We start from the raw sequence: 27,458 nt of genomic DNA, 5'->3' as shown, positions 1-27,458 counted from the left end.
CTTCCCTTCCTAAACCTCTCTGTTCTTCTCCAACTAATTCCTCTGTTCTTTCTCTAACTCTGTCAATAAGTATCCTACCATACACTTTTCCTATTATACTAAGAAGACAGATGCCCATATGATTACCACACACTTCTTTTTCCCCTTTTCCTTTGTACAAGGGAATAATTATACCTGACTTCCAATCCTCCGAGACTCTACCTTCCTCCCAGGCCAATCTGCACATTGTCCACATCCATTCTACTACTCTCTCTCCCTCATACTTCAGCATTTCACCACACACTCCATCAATTCCTGGGGCTTTCCCCAATTTAACTTTCTTCATTGCTTCCACAACTTCTATCCTACTGATTTCTTCTTGTCTTCTCACCTCCCTCCTTCTCCCAGCCATTCCCCAGCCGCTTATACTCGCATTACTTTCATCCTCTATGTTCAACAATTCCTTAAAGTGTTCTCTCCATCTGCTCACTTTTTCTCCCTTCTCCACTAGTAATCTACCATTTTTATCTTTCACTCCCCTACTAACTTCACTTCCACCCTGTCTTACTCTTTTCACCTCTTTCCAGAACATTTTCTTACAGTCCCTCCACTTTACACTCAAGTTCCTTCCAAATTCCTCATCCACTCTCTTCTTACTCTCTCTTACAAATCTTTTCACCGCTCTCTTTCTTTCTACATATAACTCCCTCTTCCGCCTCTCAACTTCTTCCACGCCCCTATTTCTCATCCATTCATTGTATGCTTTCTTCTTTTGTGCCACAGCCTGTCATACCTCTCCATTCCACCATGCTGTTCCTTGCACCCCCCTGCCTCTTCTCTTCATCCCACACACCACATCACATGCTGCACATATTTCTTCTGTAAATATCCTGCACACAACTTCCACATCCCCCATCTGCTCCAATTCATATATATATATATATATATATATATATATATATATATATACAGTCAACCCTTGGCTATCTCGAGTAACTGGTACCCTAGGCGACCCGCCATAGCCAAAATCGCGATAGCCATACTTAAGAACTAATGGGAAAAATTCTAATTGGTTCCCCGACCTCCAACTTTACCCCAACCTTACCCTATTTTCACATCTCCTTCACTAAAATACCTGGGATTACAAACCAGTGCTGCAAATTAACAACAGTACAGTACATAAAGGTTATAAATAAAACAGAATTAACTGTAATAAGCCATTTTACTTAACATTTTTGGAGAGGATGAGGGGCTTGGGTGGGTTGAAGGGGTTCCGAGGCTGGGGTGGAGTATTACTGGCCACCCCTCCGACGTTCTATCTCGTCTAGGAATTGATCAGCTTCATCAGGAGTCTGGAAGGGACCCTGAGCATAAGGCAGGTTCTTCCTCTTCCTCACTTGCCGTCCTGGGTTAGCCGCGTTACGTGCACCAATGGTAGGAGGGTTGGATGGAGTATTGGTGGCCATTGTGGTTGAACAATAGGTCTTCACGGCTATAGCTGCTGTCGACTGGTAACGCTGACTCTCTCTGAACCTTGGCGGGAAGGATGGGTAGCTGTAACCATGTCTTGGGCCAATCAGCGCTCGGGTAGCCTGTGACGTCGCGCCAATCACGGCGCGAGTATACGCATGGGCGGAGCCCGTGCGATTTGAATGTTTCTGGCCGACCATCGTCCGCGATAGCAGTATTTGAGGTCGCGATAAAGGTAATCGTGTTGCATTTCACCTGTCTGTGATAGCCATGAAACGCGATAGCAAAACCCGTGATAGCCAAGGGTTGACTGTATATATACAGTACTCTAGCATCCAACACGTTTGTCCAGCACGATTCGTGTCCAGCACGGAGAGCAAAAAATTAGTACAATTTAATACGATTTAATTACTGTAACATGGGTGTGTTAGCATAACATGGACGGAGTTCCGAGAAGTGGGTAAAATCCGCAGAGTTCGCCTCCAGCACGATCACCCCTGGTCCAACACGGTCATAATTGACATTCCCGTGACACTGACAGCCAATCAAAACTTCCAACTGAGTAGCCTCCCCCACCCGCTATCATGAGGTGATCGTGATGTCGCCCAATTAAAAACACTTCTGCTCTCATGTGATGTTTTGTTTAATTTCTCCCGCCACAGCGCCACTGAGTCGCATAATTCGCATTAGAAGTTGCTTTTTTCTCGCTGCAGTTTCTGTCCTTGCTACTGCATTTTACCCTGCTCACGATGCCTAGGAAGCCTTCTGAGAACCCCAAAAAGCGGTGGCACCTCCCTCAGGCCACCAAGCTAGAAATCATCGAGAGGAAGAAGAAAGGGGAGAGAAATGTGGACATCGCTAAGGCCTATGACGTGAATGATGCCAGTGTGAAGATCATAATAAAAAACCAAGTCAAGATCCTGGCGGCAGTGAAGGCTTACGGAGCCTCGGATACCTTCCATTCCCAGCATGCCCACCAACACTATCCTAAAAGGTTAGTTATCATTCATAGTACAGTACCATTTATTATAATTACAGTAGTACCAATATATGTGTATGGCAGGTATTTAGGGTGACTTTTCCTAGGGTTGCTGACATAATTCATTTTTCCCCATAAGCTCTGTCGTTTGTCCAACACGTTTTTGGTCCAACACAGGACCCGTGCACAACAACATTACCGTATTGGACGCGAGGATACTGTATATACACACACACACACACACTCAAACCCTGATTTCCATTTAAGGGATTTCAGACTTAAGGGACTCCATATTCTACCTGACAAGTGGACAGGACCATTCAAAAAGTCCCACTGCTTGAAACATTAATATGTTTCTTTATACAGTACCTGTAAAATAAGACTCCTAATCATATAAATAAGCGAAACAATCATTGAATTTCATAAGAAGATTGTCTTTATATGTGGTAAAACAATGGACATTTTCAAGTACACTCGGATCTTCAATTATGCGCAAATATGGTCGATAATGCGCACTGCATTTTTGTAAATGCGCATAATTCAAATACTATAAACAATGCAATAAACAGAATATGGTCAACATCCTCCCCAATTTTTGCCACATTTTACTCATCTTTTTATACCCATCCAACAGAACTCCTTCCTTCTCCCTTCTGTTGATGTAACGAGCTAGGTAGCATTCCATATGAATAAGCACTGTGTAGGTGAAATGACTCTGGAGTTGCTGAAGTACGTGAGGCAGTTGCAGAAACTGAGGAAAAGGGAGTGGGTACTCCGTGATGGTTTGTTTACAAATGACCCCGAGGCGCCAAGGCAGATGACACTATTAGCCATTTCGGCTAGCAAAAACACACGAGTGTGACTGGCACTCGACTCTGCTAGCCTTTTTGCCTCACAAAAGCTGCTCGCATATTAGCCACTTTTGGTCTAGTGTGACGCCGCCTTCAGGTGACCTGAGTCCCGCTTTTTTAAAGTCTGTCCCACTTTTTTAACTGTGACTAAAATGTCCTGCTTTTTGTGCATATTATTTTTAATTTCCCCCATTTAGAAAATTACTGTTACATTAGTAATGACATGACCTTCTTTTATGAAATTATAAATTAGTAAAATTATGAATAACCCAAACAAAATGAAATACCAAACTGTCTGGTCACCTTATGCATTCCATCTCCCTCAAAAAGTAGTATGGAATGTAGTTGGAATGGCTCGGTCTTCTCAGACGTGCCCACACAGTTAAAAAAAACACACACAATACGAAAATTATTTAATCGTATTTTTTCGGATGGTGCCCGCATAATTGGCGAAACGCAAAATTCAAAAGCACATTTTTCAGGGATGTACGCACTGTAAGGGACAAGTTGCTTCCCCATTTAGCCCCTTAAATTGAGGTTTGAGTGTGTGTATATATATATATATATATATATATATATATATATACAGTATACCATATATATGTATATCTACATACATACATACATACAGTAAACCCCTGATATGACGAACCCCAGTATTGCGAATTTCGGATTTAGCAAATGGCCAAATTGTGACCGAATTTCCCCCAGATCTTCCGAACAAAACTTGCTAATGCGGGGGAAGTTTGCGAATCAGCCCACAGTGACAACAGCATCCCTTCCTGACACTGTAAGTGTACTTGAACAACATTCCGTCCAGGCACAGTAAATGTACTGTAACAATACGACATTATACCGTGTTCTTAGCATAGGTATTGTATTAATATGTATAACTTCATACAGTACTGTATTTACATGTACAACTTCATAAACCATTGAATTTTCCCTGTAAAACTTCACTGAGTTAGTTTAGGCTATGTCTGAGCATGCAGGACCAATGCTCCCCTAATACAGCAAACTGAGTGTGGTAATCCCACGGAAACCGAATCCCTCGTATGTAGCGAACTTTCAGATGTAGCGACACATCCCTCCCCCAAATTAGTATCATTATATTGAGGATTTACTGTATATATATATATATATATATATATATATATATATATATATAAAAGTAATCCCTCCAATATCTGACGTAATAGGGCCATAGGCAGGTCCGGATAGTGGTCCTGTCCGGATATTGGGCCCCAGCTTATGGACTTGGACTTATGGACCCTAACTCAGAGAAACACCTACACAACTCCCTCTGGACATGCAGAGCACCTATTTAAGACCCAAATCACACCAATAAGGCACATAAATGACTGAAATAAATGCAAAAGAAGCATAAAATGAGGGTTTAGAGGTAGGTTCATATAATATTAAACATTCTGGTTACTGGCTCCTGGACTGGTACTTATGGACCCTAACCTAGCCTAACTCAGAAAAACACCCTCCTAATGCACATGCATAGCTCCTAACATCCTATTCACACCAATAAAGGACATTAAAGAGTGAAATGAGGTGTTTGAGGTAAGTCTATCTATCTATCTATCTATAGCCCGACGCCCTAATCCCGCAAAGGGTGGCCGCAGACAAAACGCCTCCAAGTCACTCTGTCACCCACCATTTGACTACCCTCCCCCCAACTCACCCCCCCTCCCTCATATACCTCTCAACTCCATCCCTCCACCTCATCCTCGGTCTACCTCTCCCTCTCCCTCCCTCCACCTCACCTACATACACCCTCTTAGTCAGTCTTTCATTCTCCATTCTCTCCACATGTCCAAACCTCCTCAGTGTATTTCTCCTAATCTTCTCAACCACATCCACATCTACCCCACAACGTTCCTTCACTTCTTCATTCGTCAACCTGTTCCTCCACGTCACTCCACATGCTCCTCTCAAGTAACTCATTTCCACTGCTCTCACTCTTGACTTGTTCCCCTCTTGCAAGGTCCACGCCTCACTTCCATACGTCAGGGTAAGGATCACAATACCATCATGCAGTGACTTCTTAACTTCCATACTCACCTCCCTATTTCTCATCACTGCTTTCAGTGTACCAACAACCTTCCTTCCCTGCTGTACCCTCTCACGTACCTCATCCCCTAAAGTTCCATCCTTACTCATCACACTACCCAAGTACTTGAATGCACTCACATTCTCCATATCCTCACCATCCAACCTCACTGCACACTCTGTGACTTCATTCCTCTCAAACACCATAACTTTACTTTTGTTTACATTAACTTTCAGCTTCCTCCTCCTACACACTGTCCCAAATTCATTCACCAAACCTTGCAACTCCCATTCATCTTCACTCAACAATACTGTATCATCAGCAAACAGCAACACCGGAAGCCTCCAAATCTCACCCTCATTCATTAGGGCCAGCCCCACATCCACTGCCCTACCTTGCACCTCCTTTACAACCCCATCCATATATATATTAAACAGCCATGGAGACATCACACACCCCTGTTTCAGTCCCACACTGAGATCAAAGAACTCACTCAGCTCACCATCCACTTGCACCGTAGCCCTAGCTCCCTCGTACATACTCTTCACAGCATTCAACAATTTCCCCTCCACTACATATATTCTTAATACCTTCCACATACCATGCCTATCTATTCTGTCATAAGCTTTCTCCAAGTCCATGAAGGCAGCATACACTTTCCTTCCCTTCTCTAGATACTTCTCCACTAAACATCTCAGAACAAATATCTGATCTACACACCCTTTTCCCTTCCCAAATCCCCCTTGTTCTTCTCCAACTAGCTCCTCTGTCATATGCCTAACCCTACCAATGAGTATTCTACCATATATTTTACCAGTCACACTAAGAAGGCAAATACCCCTATGGTTACCACATACTTCTCTTCCCCTTTTCCTTTGTACAGAGGAACAATTATATCTGATTTCCAGTCCTCTGGAACCCTTCCCTCTTCCCAAGCCAATCTACACAACTTCCATATCCACTCCACAACAATCTCACCCCCATACCTAAGCATTTCACCACACACTCCATCAATTCCTGGGGCTTTTCCCAGCTTAATCTTCTTCATCGCTTCCACTACTTCCGCTCTACTGATCTCTTCCTCCCTCCTCTCATCTCTTCTTCTCCCAGCCATTCCCCAACCACTTATACTCACACTGCTCTCACTCTCTACATTCAACAAATCCTCTAAGTGCTCCTTCCATCTCCTTAATTTCTCTCTCTTCTCCACCAACAATCTATTATTCCTATCTTTCACTCCCCTACTATTTCCCCTTTCACACTGCCTTACTTTCTTTACCTCCTTCCAAAACAATTTCTTACTCTCCCTCCATTTCACACTCAGATTCCTCCCAAACTCTTCATCCACCTTCTTCTTACTCTCCTTCACCAGTCTCTTAACCTTCCTTCTCTTGCTCACATATACCTCTCTCTTCTCTCTCTCATCTTCTCCCCTACCTCTACTCGCCAACCATTCACCATATGCCTTCTTCTTTTGTTCCACAGCTTGTTTCACCTCATCATTCCACCATGCTGTCCCTTGCACACCCTTGCATCTCCTCCTCACTCCACAAACCGCCTCACACGCTGCGCCTATCTCTTCCGTGAATATCTTACATATGTCTTCCACCCCTTCCATCTGCTCTAGCTCATACCTTCCCAATCTTTCTTCCACTATGCTCTTATACTCTGTCATTTTCTCACTATCTTGCAATTTCTCCACTCTTCTCACAGGAGCTGCTTCCACCTGTCTTCCCCTTCGTCTCCTCAACCACTTTCTTTGCAGCTCTACCTTGGCCATCACTAAGTGATGGTCCGAGACTCCATTCCCCCACCCTCTCCACACTCTTGCATCCAACACTTGTCTTCTCATTCGCTCATCCACACACACGTAGTCTATCATTGCCTTTCGTTCAACAAGTTCACCATCCATTCTCCTCATTACTCTCCATGTATACCGGTGGATCATCTTATGACGAAAGTAGGTGTTGGCTATTGCCATTCTGCCTACTTACAGCAAGTCCATGGCCATCTCGATGAATAACCGCCTCCTCTCAGACTCTGACAGTAAGAAGGATTTCCTGAAGCACTTCCAGTACACTGTTCATGAAGTCTTGCACTGAACTTAGTCAATCGCACTCAGAAGTCCGTTCTCTTCACAGTGCACACTCTTGTCTAACTTATGCTCCATTGTAACTTACTAAGTGTTGCACTCTGCACTTTAACTTTTCCCACTCTTCTAACCATTTTGTAAAGCAAAAACAAACAAGTCTATTTACATTAAATTTTGTTCCAAATTAGTCTTTTCACTCACAACTGTAAATCCTTAACACAACACACTGTTTTTTTCACTGCACAACACTGTAAATTCCTGTGTGGTCTAGTGGAGAAGTTCTTGCTGTTTAATCACTGTCAGAGTCCGAGAGTATCACTGGCAGGTGACCTAGGGGTGCGTCGCTGGGTCGTGGTGATGGCGTACCCACTGCAGACGACTCTGAAGACAGACGCAAACCCACGTCGAGCGGTGACTCCACCCTGGCTGATGTGCTGGGCTGTGGCTCAGAGCATGAGGGCCTGTCTTGGGGAGGCAACGGAGTGGAGCCAGGGCTGGGCACAGCGGGGGTCACGGGCCTGAAAAAACTGTCAATCGTTGATTGACGCAAGGACCGATGATTCTGACGATTGATGATGCGCAGCCTGAAAGCACGCACTTCCTCCACACGTCCCAAGGGCCCCATCTCCCTGTCGCAGTCCGGGTGTTCCAGGTAGTCAAGAACGAACTCTAGGTGTTCCCGGAGTGCGCTCAGCTTGGGGATGGCTGGAATAGTGTCATGCTGAGAGGAGTCTGCATCATCGTCGCCGTCCTCGTTGGAATCTTCAAGCTGGGTACTGACACCTGCAACTGAAGACACGATCTCGATATCAGACAATGTCTGATACCCAGGATCGCCCTCGTTGTCATCCAACCACTCACGAACATCGTCCACATCAACATCGTCGCCATGCGTACGTAGCCGTGCATGGAAGTCATCCACGTCAAACCCTAGAAAATTGTACTCCACATCCGTTCCAAGAAGCAGACGAGACCAACCATTTTCTAGAGTCTTGACAGGGAATTCCTTCCATGCACTGGCCCAGTTGTAGATTGCAGACTTGATGTTGTAGCGGCAAAGATTTTCCAAAGTCCGCTGGCCTTGCGTGTCCCATCCCTCCCTGCGCTCGTCCTCGTCCTCGAGAACAACCATCACCTCGTCCAGGAACTCCCAGCGGTATAGGCGCTTTGTTACCACGATCACTCGTTGGTCCATTGGTTGGATGAGAGCAGTCGTATTAGGTGGCAGAAACATGCACCTAATCCGGCCATTCTCAGCCACCAAGTCCTTGTCGCACGGGTGGGCAGTTGCATGGTCGAGGAGGAGGGCCTTTACCTGGTCACGCGGGATTCCCAGTGTCTTCGTCTGGTAATTGATGACCTCCTTGACGAAGTGGCGGTGGAATCAGTCTTTGAAGATCTGGACTGTAAACCATGCCTTCAAAGAATGGTACCAGACGACAGGAAGGACATCCATCACCCCAAGAGGACACCGAGGCTGCTTTGCATGGCCAACAATAATGGGCTTAAGCCGGTGCATGCCATTAGCACTGGCACAACACAAAGGAGATATTCGTTCCTTGGAGAGTTTGCGGCCAGGTACACGCTTCTCCGTCTCCTCGGCTAGAATGTTCGTTGACAAAGAGCGATAGAATAAACCAGTTTTGTCAGCATTGTAGATTTGACCGAGAGTGAGGCCCTCCCTGTCGATCAAGCCCTTCACCTTGTGCCGAAACTCGTCAACTCCATCCTCATTAGCGTCCAAAGCTTCACCATAGGCTTTACGGTTGATAAGGCCATGCCGTAACTTGAACGCGAAGAGCCAACCCTCGGATGCCTTGAAGTCTAGGGCATTGTGAAGCCTGGCGATCTTCTCAGCAGCAGCCTTCAGCTCCGTTCCACGTACCATCACACGAGCAGCACGTTGCTGTCGATACCAAATCAATGTGGAGTGGTCGATTTCAGCAAACTTGGGAGTAAACATCACCTTCCTCTCCACATTGTGTTTGCTTCTTGACGAGAAGTCAGCCGTGTACTGCATGAGTTTGTCTCGGGATCTCTTGATATCGAACAAAGTAGATCTGGCCAGGTTGAACTCGAGGAGAATGCGGGAAGAAGACCACCCTGCATCTACTTTCTCCAATATCTCCCGTTTCTTCTCCAGAGTCAACACCACTCTCTTCCTCTTCTCAGGCGGCGGGGCCATCATCACATACACTCATAAGAGGCCCGAGAGCAGCAGGAGTGCCTGCAGCAGGTAAGGAACCACCACAAAAGCGAGCACGTGGGCAGCCATGACGACGAGCGTGGACTCGCGGCGAGAGACAGGCGGAAAGTGGAAAGGATGCAGCGGCGCTCTACTGGACGTCAGAGGAATGACGCGCCACAACAAAGCTGTCCTGCGCCACGCGCAGCAAGTTCAAATTACGGGCGGGAAAATTTTTTTTTTTTTTTTTTTTTTTCCCTATTTTTTTGCGGTTTTTGGACCATTTTGGGAATGTTGGATCCCGGGACGATTATGTCCGGTTAGTGGGGATGTTCGGATGTTGGGCGTTCGGATATTAGAGGGATTACTTATATATGTACACACTCAACCTTCGAGTTCCCATACCCCTATTTCCTGGTTTTCGGATTTCCCGAACAGGGGCTGAGGCCAGACAATATTATCAAATGTGAGAAAAATGCCCATAAAAGTCCGGGATTCTCTCAAAAGTCTGGCCATTATTCTCTCATATAAAACTATAAGCAATCTGCTGCACAACACAATAATTTTAGCAAGGTTTTGACTCAATAAAGGCCATTTGTAACACATGCAAGAAGATATTTTCATACATGAAACACACCTTGGTCACCAACCTGCTTCACCCCACCTGTTCCATTAACTTTTGGCAATATCCCATTTGCCTCTTACCTTTCTCAAATGCCACTATAAATAGTTTCCTGCATAACACAGTAAAATTTAAGGAAGGCTTGGACACAATAAAATTCACAAGTATTGTAATAAAAAAAAACTATTTTCTTACACACAAAGTCAATGGGATCCATTCCTACTCACTTAGCTCACCCAACTTGGTGCGACTAAATACCGAATCGGCACTTTCACTGGAGAATATTTTTTTCACTGCAGTGGCTCATACACACCTAATTATCTGAAATCCACTAAAAAAAATTGTACTTAATATACCTTAATAAAAAAATCAGGTTTCAGAGATAAATGCACCAATGTTAGCAGATATTTCCCCTTCAGATCATCAGCACACCTTGACAGATTTCTATTTCACATAAATATTTATTTTGATTACAAAAAAGTGTATATGCATTGTAAATTGATATTCATACAAAACAAAAGTCCGTCATGGTGATTTGTTAGGCTAGAGGCAAAACACTTCTGCAAACTTTAAAATTTTTGTTCTGAATCTTGATTTTCTATTAATTAAAAATAAGCACAAATTTCAGACTGAATTTCAAATAATCAACACCATAACAAAGTGCGCTGTAACCGAGGGATCACTAGCATCATGTATGAAATGAGGAAGTTTGTGGTGGTGTGGGGGGGGCCGCATTTTTGTGTGGGCATAGTAGATTGTGTGTTATTTTAATTGTGCTTGTTTTGTGCTGGTATTGTAGCAGTGAAGAGTGGGGACTGCATCGCAGTCAGGTTAGGCTTACTTGTGTCTCTGTGGGTTAGAAAAGTTTACGACGGGTGTATGTTTGGTGGTGGTTCATGAAAGTTGTTGTTTGGTTGAAGGTTTTGGATGACTGTGGTTGATATATATTTTTGAATCCATTTGTTTAGACCCTCTGTGGCTGAGCGTCTGTAATTTGTTGGGACCCACTGGGCGACCCCGGGGCTGATTTTTGAAGTTTTGAAAATTTGATTTTTTTTATTAATGGAATTTTTTTTTATTGCCATATTGAAGAGGAACATCAGATGCTCCTGACAGTGCAATATTGAGCTTCCCAGACTCATCCTGTGCGGTGCAGTGAAGCACGGAAAGTTCTCAAATTTGCATAGATGATATTGGACACACCTAGATATTGCTGCGATGTTTAGTTTTTTCTTTCTTTCTTTTTACGGAAAAACAATGTCAGTGGTGGTGAAATGGTGTGAAATGGCTAGATATGTGTATTTAGAAGTTTATCAATACATAATATGTGAGGTTTCAATAAAAAATATTGCAAGCTCACTTAATGCGCGAATACTGTCCCCGGAAGGTTCCACTTTATGAGATTTTCACGTTATAGAGACATATGTTTACATGTTAAAAGGGATTCATGGTACCCAAGCCATCTCCAAGTTCACATTTTGGGGCAATTTTCAGGGATTTTTCCCTGGACATTTACGTACCTAATAATTACTTCATGCCAACGGCCATACCACATTGAGTACACCGCTTCCCATCCGATCAGCGAAGTTAAGCAATGTTGGGTATGGTTAGTACTTGGATGGGTGACCGCCTGGGAACACCAGATGCTGTTGGCATAACGTTCTCCCTACGTGTCAAGTGGGGTTGGTGGAGGAGTAGTGCCCCTCCCTGTAAAACAATTAACTCTAAGCCTTGGCCACCCCGTTTGGGATACATGGCGTCTGGCAATGAATGAATGAATGAATGAGGTGTGCAAACCTATATGGTGATAAAGATTAAAATATTTTCAAATTAAAATTACCGATTCGGTCCAAGATCGAGTTCACATTCGATGATTGCATGTTTGTATCTCGGTCAGCTGATGAGTGGTTGGCTCACCTTGTGGTGTTCCATTCCTTGTTCATTTTGCTCTTTTTCCTCAGCTTTCTGATCTTCTTCTATCATACTCTCCACATTCTTGTCAACGACTGTCTAAACAACCATTCTTAGAGTTGTAGCTAGCAGAATACCACAATTGTGACAGTTATCATTATGGTTATCGGATCAGTGTCATTATTTTATGTATTGTGTATGTTAGTTACGTTGGTGTAGATAGTATACATTCCAGAATGCTCAAGAATATCAGAATAACTGCCGGACAATTTTGGAGAATTTGGAAAAAGTATGGTAATAGTCCGGGGAATGGTATGTGGGGTCTGACTTTTGCAATTTTCGGACTTTTGGGGTTCCTGGACTGGTCTCCCCCCCCCTTTTAGTCCTGGAAATCAAGGGTCGAGTGTGTGTATATAGAGTAAACCCTCATTATATAATGCCTCATTGTACGATATTTCGCTTACAGAATGTCAAAATTTTAGTACCCTATGCCCACTATACAATGGGAACGATTTGCAACAACGATGGATCATCTGCGGCTCAGTGAACAGCGAATGTGCAAATGCAACAAAAACGTCCTCACACTTTCAGCATTAGACCAAACGTCCTCACACTTTCGGCATTAGACCACACACACTTGTCCACCAGTCCAGCCTCATTAGCTAGCCCTGCCCAGCCAGCCAGCCAGCCCTGCCCAGCCAGGCAGTTCTGACATTGATGAGTGAGGGCTGTGAGTCCCTGTGACTGTGAGGCCGAGTAGCGACAATTCGCCGTCAGGACGATTCCCCATCATTTATTTACGTATCAATTTATTTAGCAAGTACACTAGTTTTTTAATTATGTAAGTTATAAAAGTGATGGTGGTTTATTGTTTATATGGTAAATGTAAAATATGGCATCAAATCATGGGCATTAAATGAAAAATAATAATATATTGAAACGTGAATCAGCTGATTTATGATCGATCCTTCATCTTAGCATAAGGCTACATACGAGACATTGGCATTTATATAAATGCCTAATTACCTTAAGTGAACGATCGACATACTTTGGAAATATACAAATAATCTTCATGTTACGTCTATATAAATGTTTCGGGATATTTTGCCATCAAGTCAATTCGCCATCACAACAATAACAAGACAATTCGCCATCGGGACTTTTTGTCGTCAGGATGATTCCCCGTCGTTTATTTTCATATCAGTTTATTTAGGAAGTACACTAGTTTTTTAGTACTGTACTTGTACCTCTTCAAAGTCATTTTAAAATATACCCCCAGGATGTTGTAGTACCAATGGAAATTAATGAAAACAGCTGTGGGTGATGCTAGAACATAATTCAAAGTCAACTACAGCAAGGTAGAAACAAGTTAAATATTGTCTAAAAGTGCAGCTTACAAATGATATCCAAAGCCAATGCTACTGAATGAAAATAGACTTTGACAGATCCCCCTGAGAATTAGTTATTAAAGTATCAGTTAATCAGTAATAAGTATGTTTATAGAATGACAGGGAATTGTCCTGACAGGGAACGTCCATATTATGACGACGAATTGTCGACTTCATGGCGAATTGTCTAGGAACCACATAAACAACCGTTGCTTGCTTCAGTAAAGGTAAGATCTACTGTATACTGTAGTTTTCATGCTTTTTTCTCTTTATTCACTATTAATGTGTTACTTTAAATGTTTAAACATAAGGATATTTCATGTATGTGAGTGCTAAGGTGTGTGTATGTGAGAGTTTAGGCACGTCTGGGAACGTATCCCCATTGACTCCATGTTATAATGGGATTGCTATACGATGGATTGTTTTACGATGGGGTTTTCAGGAACGGAACCCCATCGTATAATGAGGGTTTACTGTATATATATACAGTACTCCCTCATTATCGACGTTTTTTTTTATCGACGGATTTGATTATCGACGGTTTTTTTCTCTGCTGGGAGTTAAATTATTATTATAAAAAAAAAAAGAAAAAAAGAAAAAGAAAAATTGTATTGGCACCTCCTAGCAAGTTTGCGCGCCATCCCGCCAGGTGTCTCTGGCTGCTCGCGGCATGTTCCCGCCGACCCAACAAACAACAGCATCAGTACACGTTTGTCTGTTGTTCTCACATCGTGTTCAGTCACATCTATCGTGCTTTCGCGATCATCATGGCTCCGAAGCACCCTTGTAACACTCCAACTGGAAATAAGGCAGCTAAGAGAGCAAGGAAAGTACTTACCTTGGAAGTAAAGAACGAAATATTACAAAAACTTAGAAGTGGAATGAGCTATGCAGCAGTTGGTCGCGAGTATGGCATGAATGAGTCCAGTGTTCGTGGCATAAAACGGAGAGAAAAAGACATTAAAGATGTTCTGGCTTCGTGCACACCAGGATCGGCTAAAGTAACGATGCATGTGAGAGATGATGCCTTGGTGAAAATGGAAAAGGCACTGAATATTTGGACTGAGGACTTAAACCGTCGACACGTGCCGCTAGACTCCCAGTTCATCAGAAACAAAGCAAAACAATTCTATGCTCGGTTTGCTGGTGAAAACAGTGGTGTTGGTGAAGATAATGGTGATGAAAGTGAGGCAGGTGAAAATAGTGATGATGGTGATGAAAGTAATGATGATGATGATAGGCCTAGTAATGTTGGTGCTTCTAGGCAAAAGAAATTTACAGCCAGCAAGGGCTGGTTCGAGAATTTTAAGAAAAGATATGGCCTACATAACATCAGGATGACTGGTGAAGCAGCTTCAGCAGATCAGATAGCAGGAGAATCGTACCCACGTGACTTTAAAGGGTACACGCCTGAACAAGTGTTTAATGCGGACGAAACAGGCCTGTGGTGGAAGAAAATGCCTAAAAGAACGTACATTTCGAAGGAGGTGAAAAGTGCGCCAGGCTTTAAAGCAGCAAAAGATCATGTGTCTGTGCTGTTGTGTGGTAATGCAGCAGGACATATGATAAAACCCATGCTCCTGTATCATTCCAAACGTCCACGTGCTTTAAAAAATAGAGACATGAACCTCTTGCCTGTGTTTTACCGATCAAACAAGAAAGCATGGATGACAGCTGAATTGTTTCTTGATTGGTTCCACAACTGTTTTGTCCAAGAGGTGGAAAAATATCTGGCAAACCTGGGAATGGAATTTAAAGTTTTACTTGTTTTGGACAACTGCCCTGGGCATCCAGATAGTTTAAAATTTGCCCACCCCAATGTTGAGGTTGTCTTCCTCCCCAAGAATACAACCTCAATTTTGCAACCAATAGATCAGGGAGTCATCGCCGTTTTCAAAGCAAAATATGCAGAGAAAAAATTTGCCATGATCAGGGAGTCTCTTGATGAGAAAAGTGAGGCCACAAGCAGGGAAATATGGAGGCAGTATAATATCGCCCAGTGCATAGCTTTCATTAAAGAAAGTCATGACGAGTTGACAACAAAATGTGTGAACTCGTGTTGGAGAAAATTATGGCCTGACGTCGTCAATAATTTCCAAGGATTCCCCTCTATTGTTCCCCAGTTACTCAACATTAACTTTCAGCTTCCTCCTCCTACACACTGTCCCAAATTCATTCACCAAACCTTGCAACTCCCATTCATCTTCACTCAACAATACTGTATCATCAGCAAACAGCAACACCGGAAGCTTCCAAATCTCACCCTCATTCATTAGGGCCACCCCCACATCCACTGCCCTACCTTGCACCTCCTTTACAACCCCATCCATATATATATTAAACAGCCATGGAGACATCAAACACCCCTGTTTCAGTCCCACACTGAGATCAAAGAACCCACTCAGCTCACCATCCACTCGCACCGTAGCCCTAGCTCCCTCGTACATACTCTTCACAGCACTCAACAATTTCCCCTCCACTCCATATATTCTTAATACCTTCCACATACCTTGCCTATCTATTCTGTCATAAGCTTTCTCCAAGTCCATGAAGGCAGCATACACTTTCCTTCCCTTCTCTAGATACTTCTCCACTAAACATCTTAGAACAAATATCTGATCTACACACCCTTTTCCCTTCCTAAATCCCCCTTGTTCTTCTCCAACTAGCTCCTCTGTCATATGCCTAACCCTATCAATGAGTATTCTACCATATATTTTACCAGTCACACTAAGAAGGCAAATACCCCTATGGTTACCACATACTTCTCTCTCCCCTTTTCCTTTGTTTAAAGGAACAATTATACCTGATTTCCAGTCCTCTGGAACCCTTCCCTCTTCCCAAGCCAATCTACACAACTTCCATATCCACTCCACAACAATCTCACCCCCATACCTAAGCATTTCACCACACACTCCATCAATTCCTGGGGCCTTTCCCAGCTTAATCTTCTTCATCGCTTCCACTACTTCCGACCTACTGATCTCTTCCTCCCTCCTCTCATCTCTTCTTCTCCCAGCCATTCCCCAACCACTTATACTCACACTGCTCTCACTCTCTACATTCAACAAATCCTCAAAGTGCTCCTTCCATCTCCTCAGTTTCTCTCTCTTCTCCACCAACAATCTATTATTCCTATCTTTCACTCCCCTACTACCGTATTTCGCGGCATATAAGACGCACTTTTTTGTCTCAAAGTTACCTTAAAATATCCCCATGCGTCCTGCACGTTAGACTAAGGCAGGTTAGTTAGGCTTCACTGAGAAGAAACTCTTATAAAGATGATCATCTCAATGCTTAGCAACCACAGGTGTTTTCTACAGTATGCAGACTTGATTTTATTTTTAAAAATAATATACACTAGTGTGTATATGCAGCAGATTTTAAGAAACACGCGAGATCAGAAACACAAAAATTTCGCGGGTTTGTTTACAGCTCAACTGGCTAACATCGTGAAGATATTTAGCGGTTTAGCAATTTAACAGTTTAGCATCCGCACTATTCCAGCAAGCTAACGTACATGATCACTGGTGAACCGTCTGCTAACCTTCTGAAAGGCAATCATGACCACTTTGCTTGCCATCCATTCACTAACTAGCAAAGCAATCATACTGGAGAGATGCTGGCTAGTGAAACTGCCAAGTCATCAAAACAGACTTTCGTCACGTATGGAAATACAGTAACTCTAATTAGGTCAGTTACTTTTGTGACATTTTGTGAGTGTATATATGCAGCAGATATTAAAACACGGAAGTTCAAAAACACAAAGCATCCACGGTTTGTTTTCAGCTCAACTGGCCAATACCGTCAAGAGGTTTAGCGGTTTAGCAACTTAGCAGTTTAGTGTCTAGCGTACACCCTACTCTAACAAGCTAACGTGCTCACTGGTGAACTGTCTGCTAACCTTCTGAAAGGCAATCATGACCACTTTGCTTGCCATCCATTCACTAACTAGCAAAGCAATCATACTGGAGAGATGCTGGCTAGTGAAACTGCCAAGTCATCAAAACAGACTTTCGTCACATATGGAAATTCAGTAACCCTAATTAGGTCAGTTACTTTTGAGACATTTTGTGAGTGTATATATGCAGCAGATATTAAAACATGCAAGTTCAAGAACACTAAGCATTCACGGGATTGTTTTCAGCTCAACTGGCCAATACCGTCAAGGGGTTTAGCGGTTTAGCAACTTAGCAGTTTAGTGTCTAGCGTACACCCTACTCTAGCAAGCTAACTTAAGTTACAGCTTCACTTTTTCAGCCAAGTGAAGTACTTTAGCAATGTCTATGCAACTCAGGGCACACCCAATTACAGTATTTTGTTATGAAAATAGGATAAAATTCACTGAGTAGCATAACTGATGCAATATCTGAAATAGCAGTGCCTGACGGGCATTCGTATCAGCGTCCGCTCATTTCTGTTGTATTCTTAGCAGACGAAGCGATCAGAATGATCGACAACGTTCACTCTCTGCATCTCTGCTGCTTAAGCAAAGCTCTCATGATCGGCAATGGGGATCATTTAGGCCGTAACGTCCAAATTTGTTAGGTTAGGTTAGGTTAGGTTGTAAAATCTTTTGCCATTTTGGACGTTACGGTCGAAACGACCAGAATCCTAAGGTGTAGGTGAGAGTTTGGTGTAGGTGTAGTTAAGGAAGTAGAAATGGAAGAAGAGTCAGGCTAGGGAACTGATAATCCGCTTATTATAATCCCTTCAGCCCAGCAATGTATTTTATAGGGTAGTTTATTCATGCTCGCCATATGATTTTATTCAGTTCAGGAAACATGTACTGAGGAGGTTAATGTGGGCTGTATCAAATGCCCCAAGTCTGAATATCGCCTGTGCTCAGTTAAAACGATTGCCAAGTTAAAATCGTATGGTGTGGTATAAGCAATTCAATGGATGGTACTGAGGACCATTTACTGTATGAAAGTGACAGTGAAACAGTGATGATGACTGTGGTGATGACTTCCAGTGATGCTTCAGGACTCGGGGGAAGTAGTGATGAATTCTTAGGATTTGAAGACGAGTGAAATTTTCACCATGTCAGTAATATGAAGTGAATATAGGTTTTAGGTGATCATGAAAGATGCAACCATGGAAAATTTAGGATCAATGGTGCTGTACACCTTTAGTCTTGCACTGACGATGTTTGGATGAATAAATTGTTTGAGATGTTTCATATCCTTAAGTGATGATATTTATATTGAACAACCAAATACATTTTGATGTTTTTGGCATATAATAAAGCCACTGGGTACTCCAAAACGGACTGATGTAAATGTTTCAGAGGTGAGCGAATGTTGCATGTGGCGTGTACATGTATGCGTGTGTGTGTGTGTACCATAGCGACTAGGAGGCAGCAGTGTTAAGACCAAAAATAGATGTTTTCACAGTACTCGAATGTTTTGAGATGGATATCTGTTTTTAGCAAATTCTGGTAAGAGAAATATGCATTTTTAATTGTTGATGCTGCAAGGAAAACAGCTGACAGTAAGGGAGTGATACTGGGAGAAGAGGGTTGAGCCAGTTGTGTAGCGCTTGGGATGCAGCAGTGTTGCTAAGAGATAGTTTCACCATTCTCGACATGTTTTGAGATGAATGTCTGTTTTTAGTAAATTGTGATCAGTGAAGAACGTATTTTTAACTGTTGATGCTGCAAGGGAAACATCGCTGACAGTGAGGAAGTGATACTGAGAGGAAGGGGTAGAGACTGCTGTCTAGCGACTGGGAGGCAGCAGTGTTACTAAGGTGTAACAATGGATGTTTTCACCATAGTATGTTTTGAAATGAATGTTTATAGTAAATTGTGATCAGTGAAGCATACATTTTTAATTGTTGATGCTGCAAGGCAAACATAGCTGACAGTGAAGGAGTGATACTGAGAGAAGAGAGTAAAAACAGCTGTCTATCCTGTTCCCAAGCAGCCTTGCTATATTGAACTTTGGTTGTAAAACATTGTAATTTGTGTATTTACAAGTGCTACCTTTTATATTATTTGTGGAGGTAATTACAGGTTAGAGTGCATGATTAATGATGGTAGTCGTCTGATATTGTGCTTGAGTCAAGGCAATGTGAGGAAATTCCGTAACAGGTGTGGAATATGACGGGGTTCTTTAGGATAAATGAACTGATGTGAACATTCATTGTATTTTATGTTTTCTGGCCAGTGAATGAAAGAATAGAGTTTATTGACTTCATTTGTGGTTTTAAATTCATAAAATATTAAAAACAGTGTTTATATCAGTTTACTGATACATATTTATCAACAAAATTGAGATGGCCTCGTGGTTTGAAGTCACATTTTGTTAAGATGGGGTTTTGTTTTCTCTTTTCCTGTATCATTCTTTGTACATAAAAGAAGAAACTAAAGGATGATGAGCAGTACTGAATAGATTCTGAAAGGTGAGTGTTGTATCTAAGTGATAGTGGCTCATATCAGTCACGTTTTGTCAAGAAGGGGCATTGTTTTCTTTTCCTGTACCATTCTTTGTATATAAAAAAAGAAACCAAAGGCTGATGATCAGTAATGAATAGATTCTGAAAGGTGAGTGTGTATCTGTGTGGTAATGGCTCTTATCAAGAAACCTTACTGCAGTCTTGGTTGGGGCAAACTTTTTTTTCACAGAACTGCCCTGCCAGAATTAGGGTGCGTCTTTCACAATGCTGCGTCTTACATGCCGCGAAATACGGTATTTCCCCTTTCACACTGCCTTACTTTCTTTACCTCCTTCCAAAACAATTTCTTATTTTAAGATACTTTTGTAAAATAATCACAGTAAATAGCGTTTATGTGTCAAAACAAAGAGACTCGAGAAGGAAGTCACGTAATGGTTGCTCTATGCATTGTAGGTACTGCACAGCTGGTCTGAGTCAAGGCTCTGTCTTCTTTTTACTTCATTCTTAGTGAATATTTTTCTACAGCATGGTATAAAATTTTTGGTTTTTGCCTAACTTCAACTTGTCAATTTAACTTTTTTGTTTCTTTGTTTTCTGAACATACTGCGATAAAGTACAACTATTCAGCTTCAAAATAACACCACAACCAGCATCCTATCATAAGTGTATTTACAGTGACTGATCAAATAAAAACATCATGAGGCAAATAGGAGGCTGAGACTCATAAAAAATTGGGCATCTTTTTCCTTTCACTTCACCGCATAATAAAACGCAGAAATAACCACAATCTTTATATCATTGTAAAGGTAATTTTTCTGTCCTTTTGCATGGATTCAACCAGATTTATATACAGTACCTTTATTATTTCTTTTTTTGCCAAATATTTTTCTACAGCAAGGTAAAATTTTTGGTTTTTGTCTAATTTCAACTCATCATATCAACTTTTTATTTTATATGTCTTCCTTTATTGAGCATTCTACAATAAAGTAACTCTGTTGAGCTTCAAAGTAACACTACAACCAGCATCGTATCGTAAAAAGTGTATTTACACTGTCCGATCAAAGAAAAAGATCGCAAAGCGAATATGCTGCCAAGACCAATATAAAATTGTGCATCTTTTACCTTCTGCTTTATCGTGCAAAAAAATGCAGAAATAACCATAATCTATGTATCATTGCAGAGGTAATTTATTGTAGTTTTCCATGGTTTAAACCAGATTTATATATTTTTATTAGTTTTGAAAGGTTACAAGAGGATGAGAAAAAGGCAGAGTATAAGAGAGAAGTGGAGGAACGATTGGGCAAATATGAATTGGAGCAGATGGGGGACGTGGAAGGTGTGTGTAGAATATTTACAGAAGAAATATGTGCAGCATGTGATGTGGTGTGTGGAAGGAAGAGAAGACGGAGGGGGGTGCAAGGAACAGCGTGGTGGACTGAAGAGGTGAAAAGGGCTGTGGCACAAAAGAAGAAAGCATACAATGAATGGATGAGAAATAGGGGCGTGGAAGAAGTTGAGAGGCGGAAGAGAGAGTTATATGTAGAAAGAAAGAGAGAGGTGAAAAGATTAGTAAGAGAGAGTAAGAAGAGAGTGGATGAGGAATTTGGAAGGAATTTGAGTGTAAAGTGGAGGGACTGTAAGAAAATGTTCTGGAAAGAGGTGAAAAGAGTAAGACAGGGTGGAAGTGAAGTTAGCAGGGGAGTGAAAGATAAAAATGGTAGATTACTAGTGGAGAAGGGAGAAAAAGTGAGCAGATGGAGAGAACACTTTAAGGAATTGTTGAACATAGAGGATGGAAGTAATGCGAGTATAAGTGGCTGGGGAATGGCTGGGAGAAGGAGGGAGGTGAGAAGACAGGAAGAAATCAGTAGGATAGAAGTTGTGGAAGCAATGAAGAAAGTTAAATCAGGGAAAGCCCCAGGAATTGATGGAGTGTGTGGTGAAATGCTGAAGCATGGGGGAGAGATAGTAGTAGAATGGATGTGGAAGATGTGCAGATTGGCCTGGGAGGAAGGTAGAGTCCCGGAGGATTGGAAGTCAGGTATAATTATTCCCTTGTACAAAGGAAAAGGGGAAAAAGAAGTGTGTGGTAATCATAGGGGCATTTGTCTTCTTAGTATAATAGGAAAAGTGTATGGTAGGATACTTATTGACAGAGTTAGAGAAAGAACAGAGGAATTAGTTGGAGAAGAACAGGGAGGCTTTAGGAAGGGAAGAGGTTGTGTAGATCAGATATTCATTCTCAGATCTTTAGTGGAAAAGTTTCTAGAGAAGGGAAAGAAGTTGTATGCGGCTTTCATGGATTTGGAGAAAGCATATGACAGGGTGGATAGACTAGGATTGTGGAAAGTGTTAAGAATATATGGAGTAGATGGGAAGTTGCTGAATGCTGTGAAGAGTATGTACGATGGTGCAAAGGCTGCAGTGCGTGTGGATGGTGAACTAAGTGAATTTTTCTCTTTGAAAGTTGGGTTGAAACAGGGATGTGTCATGTCTCCATGGTTGTTCAATCTGTACATGGATGGGGTAATAAAAGAGGTACAAGGTAGGGTAGTGGATGTTGGAGTGGCCCTGGTGAGAGAGGATAGTGTTTGGAAACTCCCTGTACTGTTGTTTGCAGAGGATACTGTGTTGTTGAGTGAAGACGAAGGGGAGCTGCAAGGCTTGGTGGATGAGTTTGAGAGAGTGTGTAAGAAACGGAATCTAAAGGTGAATGTAGGGAAGAGTAAAGTGATGGTCTTTGAGAGAGGTGAAGTCAGTGAATGTACAGCGAGGTTGGATGGTGAGGAATTGGAAAATGTGAGTACATTTAAGTACTTGGGTAGTGTGATGAGTAAGGATGGAGGTTTGGAGGGTGAAGTGCTTGAAAGGGTACAGCAGGGAAGAAAGGTTGCTGGTTCTTTGAAAGCAGTGATAAGAAACAGGGAAGTGAGCATGGAAGTGAAAAAGTTACTACATGACAGTATTGTGATACCAACTCTAACGTACGGAAGTGAAGCTTGGACGTTGTTGGAAGGACACAAGTCAAGAGTGAGAGCAGTGGAAATGAGTTATTTAAGAGGAGCCTGTGGAGTCACATGGAGAGACAGGCTGACGAATGAGGATATAAAGGAGCGTTGTGGTGTTGATGTGGATGTGATAGGAAGCGTTATGAGGAACACACTGAGGTGGTTTGGCCATGTGGAGAGGATGGAGGGTGAAAGACTGACGAAGAGAGTGTATGTGAGTGAGGTGGAGGGGGAAAGAGGGAGGGGGAGGCCGAGGATGAGATGGAGAGATGGGGTGGAGAAGTATATGAGAGAGGGGGGTGTGAGTTGGGAGCAGGGGAGTGAAATGGTGGGGGACAGGGCGACTTGGAGGTGATTTGTTTGTGGCTACCCCAAACGGGATTGAGGCGTCTGGCAATAGATAGATAGATTAGTTTTTTTTTTTTTCCGAATATTTTTCTACACCAGAGTATGAAATTTTTAGCTTTCGCCTAACTTCAACCCATCATTGTAACTTTTTACTTTCTTTGTTCTCCTTTTTTGAACATACAACAATAAAGTACAGCTATTCAGCTTTAAAATGACACCAAAACCAACATTTTATTAAGAAAAATGTATTTGCCCCAACTGGGGGTAGGGGGGTTTCAAGAATACTCCCCCAGTATCCCTGCTTGTCGTACGAGGCGACTAAAAGGGTTGGTGGTGGGTTAGTGCCCCACCCCGTAAAAAGAACTAACCAAAAAAAGCGAACAAAGCGCCTTGGACCCGGACGGACCATACGTTGACGACTAAGGAACGGGCGAAGGACATTCTTAGGGTGGGAACGTGGAATGTGAGAGGAGTGAATGATGAAGTGAAAGAGAGAGAGATTGTTCAGGTGCTTGAGGATGCAAAAGTGGATATATGTGGACTGACTGAAACTAAATGGGAAGGTGAAAGCGTGAGAGAATGGGAATATGGTTTAGGTATATGTGCAGGAGTCAATGAAAATGAGAGGGCAAGAGAGGGAGTATGTCTGATGATAAGCAAGAAGTGGAAGGAGAATATAAGAGAGTATGGAACAGTGGGTGCAAGGATTGTATCGGTGAGGAAGAAAGTAGGTATAAAAGCGTGGGCGATTGTATGTGTGTATGCCCCGACAGAGGTTCGAGTGGCAAGAGTGAAAGATGAGTTTTCAGCTAGTGTAGAAGCGTGTATGGACAAGTTTGAGAGGAGCGAGAGAGTGCTGTTGATTGGAGACATGAATGGCATAGTTGGGAATGTACGAGTGGATGGAGTGGTTGGTCAGTGGGGTGTGCCAGCTGACGCAGATGGGAATGGAAGTGCTTTGGTGGACATCTGTGCTTGTAAGGGGCTGGCAATAGCCAACACCTACTTTCGGCATAAGATGATCCACCGGTATACATGGAGAGTAATGAGGAGGATGGATGGTGAACTTGTTGAACGAAAGGCAATGATAGACTACGTGTGTGTGGATGAGCGAATGAGAAGACAAGTGTTGGATGCAAGAGTGTGGAGAGGGTGGGGGAATGGAGTCTCGGACAATCACTTAGTGATGGCCAAGGTAGAGCTGCAAAGAAAGTGGTTGAGGAGACGAAGGGGAAGACAGGAGGAAGCAACTCCTGTGAGAAGAGTGGAGAAATTGCAAGATAGTGAGAAAATGACAGAGTATAAGAGCATAGTGGAAGAAAGATTGGGAAGGTATGAGCTAGAGCAGATGGAAGGGGTGGAAGACGTATGTAAGATATTCACGGAAGAGATAGTCGCAGCGTGTGAGGCGGTTTGTGGAGTGAGGAGGAGATGCAAGGGTGTGCAGGGGACAGCAAGGTGGAATGATGAGGTGAAACGAGCTGTGGAACAAAACAAGAAGGCATATAGTGAATGGTTAGCGAGTAGAGGTAGGGGAGAAGATCAGAGAGAGATGAGAGAGAGATATGTGAGCAGGAGAAGGGAGGTTAAGAGACTGGTGAAGGAGAGTAAAAAGAAAGTGGATGAAGAGTTTGGGAGGAATCTGAGTGTGAAATGGAGGGAGAGTAAGAAATTGTTTTGGAATGAGGCAAAGAAAGTGAGGCAGTGTGAAAGGGGAAATAGTAGGGGAGTGAAAGATAGGAATAATAGATTGTTGGTGGAGAAGAGAGAGAAACTGAGGAGATGGAAGGAGCACTTTGAGGATTTGTTGAATGTAGAGAGTGAGAGCAGTGCGAGTATAAGTGGTTGGGGAATGGCTGGGAGAAGAAGAGATGAGAGGAGGGAGGAAGAGATCAGTAGGGCGGAAGTAGTGGAAGCGATGAAGAAGATTAAGTTGGGAAAGGCCCCAGGAATTGATGGAATGTGTGGTGAAATGCTTAGGTATGGGGGTGAGATTGTTGTGGAGTGGATATGGAAGTTGTGTAGATTGGCTTGGGAAGAGGGAAGGGTTCCAGAGGACTGGAAATCAGGTATAATTGTTCCTTTAAACAAAGGAAAAGGAGAGAGAGAAGTATGTGGTAACCATAGGGGTATTTGCCTACTTAGTGTGACTGGTAAAATATATGGTAGAATACTCATTGACAGGGTTAGGCATATGACAGAGGAGCTAGTTGGAGAAGAACAAAGGGGATTTAGGAAGGGAAAAGGGTGTGTAGATCAGATATTTGTTCTAAGATGTTTAGTGGAGAAGTATCTAGAGAAGGGAAGGAAAGTGTATGCTGCCTTCATGGACTTGGAGAAAGCTTATGACAGAATAGATAGGCAAGGTATGTGGAAGGTATTAAGAATATATGGAGTGGAGGGGAAATTGTTGAGTGCTGTGAAGAGTATAAACGAGGGAGCTAGGGCTACGGTGCGAGTGGATGGTGAGCTGAGTGAGTTCTTTGATCTCAATGTGGGACTGAAACAGGGTTTTGTGATGTCTCCATGGCTGTTTAATATATACATGGATGGGGTTGTAAAGGAGGTGCAGGGTAGGGCAGTGGATGTGGGGGTGGCTCTAATGAATCAGGGTGAGATTAGTATTGCTGTTTGCTGATGATACAGTACTGTTGATTGAAGATGAATGGGAGTTGCAAGGGTTGGTGAATGAATTTGGGACAGTGTGTAGGAGGAGGAAGCTGAAAGTTAATGTAAACAAAAGTAAAGTTATGGTGTTTGAGAGGAATGAAGTCACAGAGTGTGCAGTGAGGTTGGATGGTGAGGATATGGAGAATGTGAGTGCATTCAAGTACTTGGGTAGTGTGATGAGTAAGGATGGAACTTTGGGGGATGAAGTGCGTGAAAGGGTACAGCAGGGAAGGAAGGTTGTTGGTACACTGAAAGCAGTGATGAGAAATAGGGAGGTGAGTATGGAAGTTAAGAAGTCACTGCATGATAGTACTGTGATCCCTACCCTGATGTATGGAAGCGAGGCATGGACCTTGCAAGAGGGGAACAAGTCAAGAGTGAGAGCAGTGGAAATGAGTTACTTGAGAGGAGCATGTGGGGTGACGTGGAGGGACAGGTTGACGAATGAAGAAGTGAAGGAACGCTGTGGGGTGGATGTGGATGTGGTTGAGAAGATTAGGAGAAATACACAGGTGGTTTGGACATGTGAAGAGAATGGAGAATGAAAGACTGACTAAGAGGGTGTATGTAGGCGAGGTGGAGGGAGGGAAAAGGAGAGGTAGACCGAGGATGAGGTGGAGGGATGGAGTTGAGAGGTATATTAGGGAGGGAGGGGTGAGATGGGGGGAGGGTAGTCAAATGGTGGGTGACAGAGCGACTTGGAGGCGTTTTGTCCGCGGCCACCCTTTGCGGGATTAGGGCGTCGGGCCATAGATAGATAGATAGATAGTATTTACACAGAGTGATCAAAGACAAATATCGCAGTGCGAAGATGTGGGTCAGTGTGAGAGTGGCTGACTCTAGCACAGACATAATCTGCCCAGCCCAGAAACCTGATAGGGTTAAACTGTGCAGTCAACCTGTACAGGAAAGTGCTGTTCAGAACAGAGCAACTTCACATCATCATCACTGCATGGTAAGTACAGTACACTGTACTCAGAAAGGCTTGTGTTACATCCTGTGCTCTCTTTTAAGGATGTATTAATGTGCCCCCTGGGGGTAGGGGGGTTTCAAGAATACTCCCCCAGTATCCCTGCTTGTCGTATGAGGCGACTAAAAGGGTTGATAGTGGGCTAGTGCTCCACCCCGTAAAAAGAACTAACTAGACAAGCGAATAAAGCGCCTCGGACCAGGACAGACCATGAGTTGACAACTACGGAACGGACAAAGGACATTCTTAGGGTGAGGACGTGGAATGTGAGAGAAGTGTATGATTAAGTGAAAAAGAAAGAGATTGTGCAGGTGCTTGAGGATGCAAGAGTGGATATATGTAGACTAACTGAAACTAAATGGTAAGGTGAAAGCGTGAGAGAATGGGAATATGGTTTAGGTATATGTGCAGAGTTAATGAGAATGAGAAGGCAAGAGAGAGAGTATGTCTGATGATAAGCAAAAAGTGGAAGGACAATATAAGAGAGTATGGAACAGTGGGTGCAAGGATTGTATGGATAAGGATGA

The 27,458-nt window shown here is 42.9% G+C and overlaps 1 protein-coding gene and 1 non-coding gene across 2 annotated transcripts in view; one reads left to right on the top strand and one right to left on the bottom strand.

Annotated features, from left to right (window-relative positions):
- LOC145394188 (tether containing UBX domain for GLUT4) overlaps positions 1 to 27,458 on the bottom strand; it is a 673,993-nt gene that overhangs the window by 49,130 nt on the left and 597,405 nt on the right. The gene's annotated exons all lie outside the window — the stretch shown is intronic.
- LOC145394278 (5S ribosomal RNA) lies at positions 11,774 to 11,892 on the top strand. Its single transcript, XR_013896351.1, has one exon. It is a non-coding gene; the product is annotated as a 5S ribosomal RNA (ribosomal RNA).

This window comes from Coenobita brevimanus, chromosome 26 (assembly GCF_032717465.1).
Source record: "Coenobita brevimanus isolate Jiangsu-jjx chromosome 26, ASM3271746v2, whole genome shotgun sequence".
NCBI lineage: Eukaryota > Metazoa > Arthropoda > Malacostraca > Decapoda > Coenobitidae > Coenobita > Coenobita brevimanus.
Note: the sequence above shows the minus strand (reverse complement) of the source record. Positions and strands in the feature narration are given on the sequence as shown.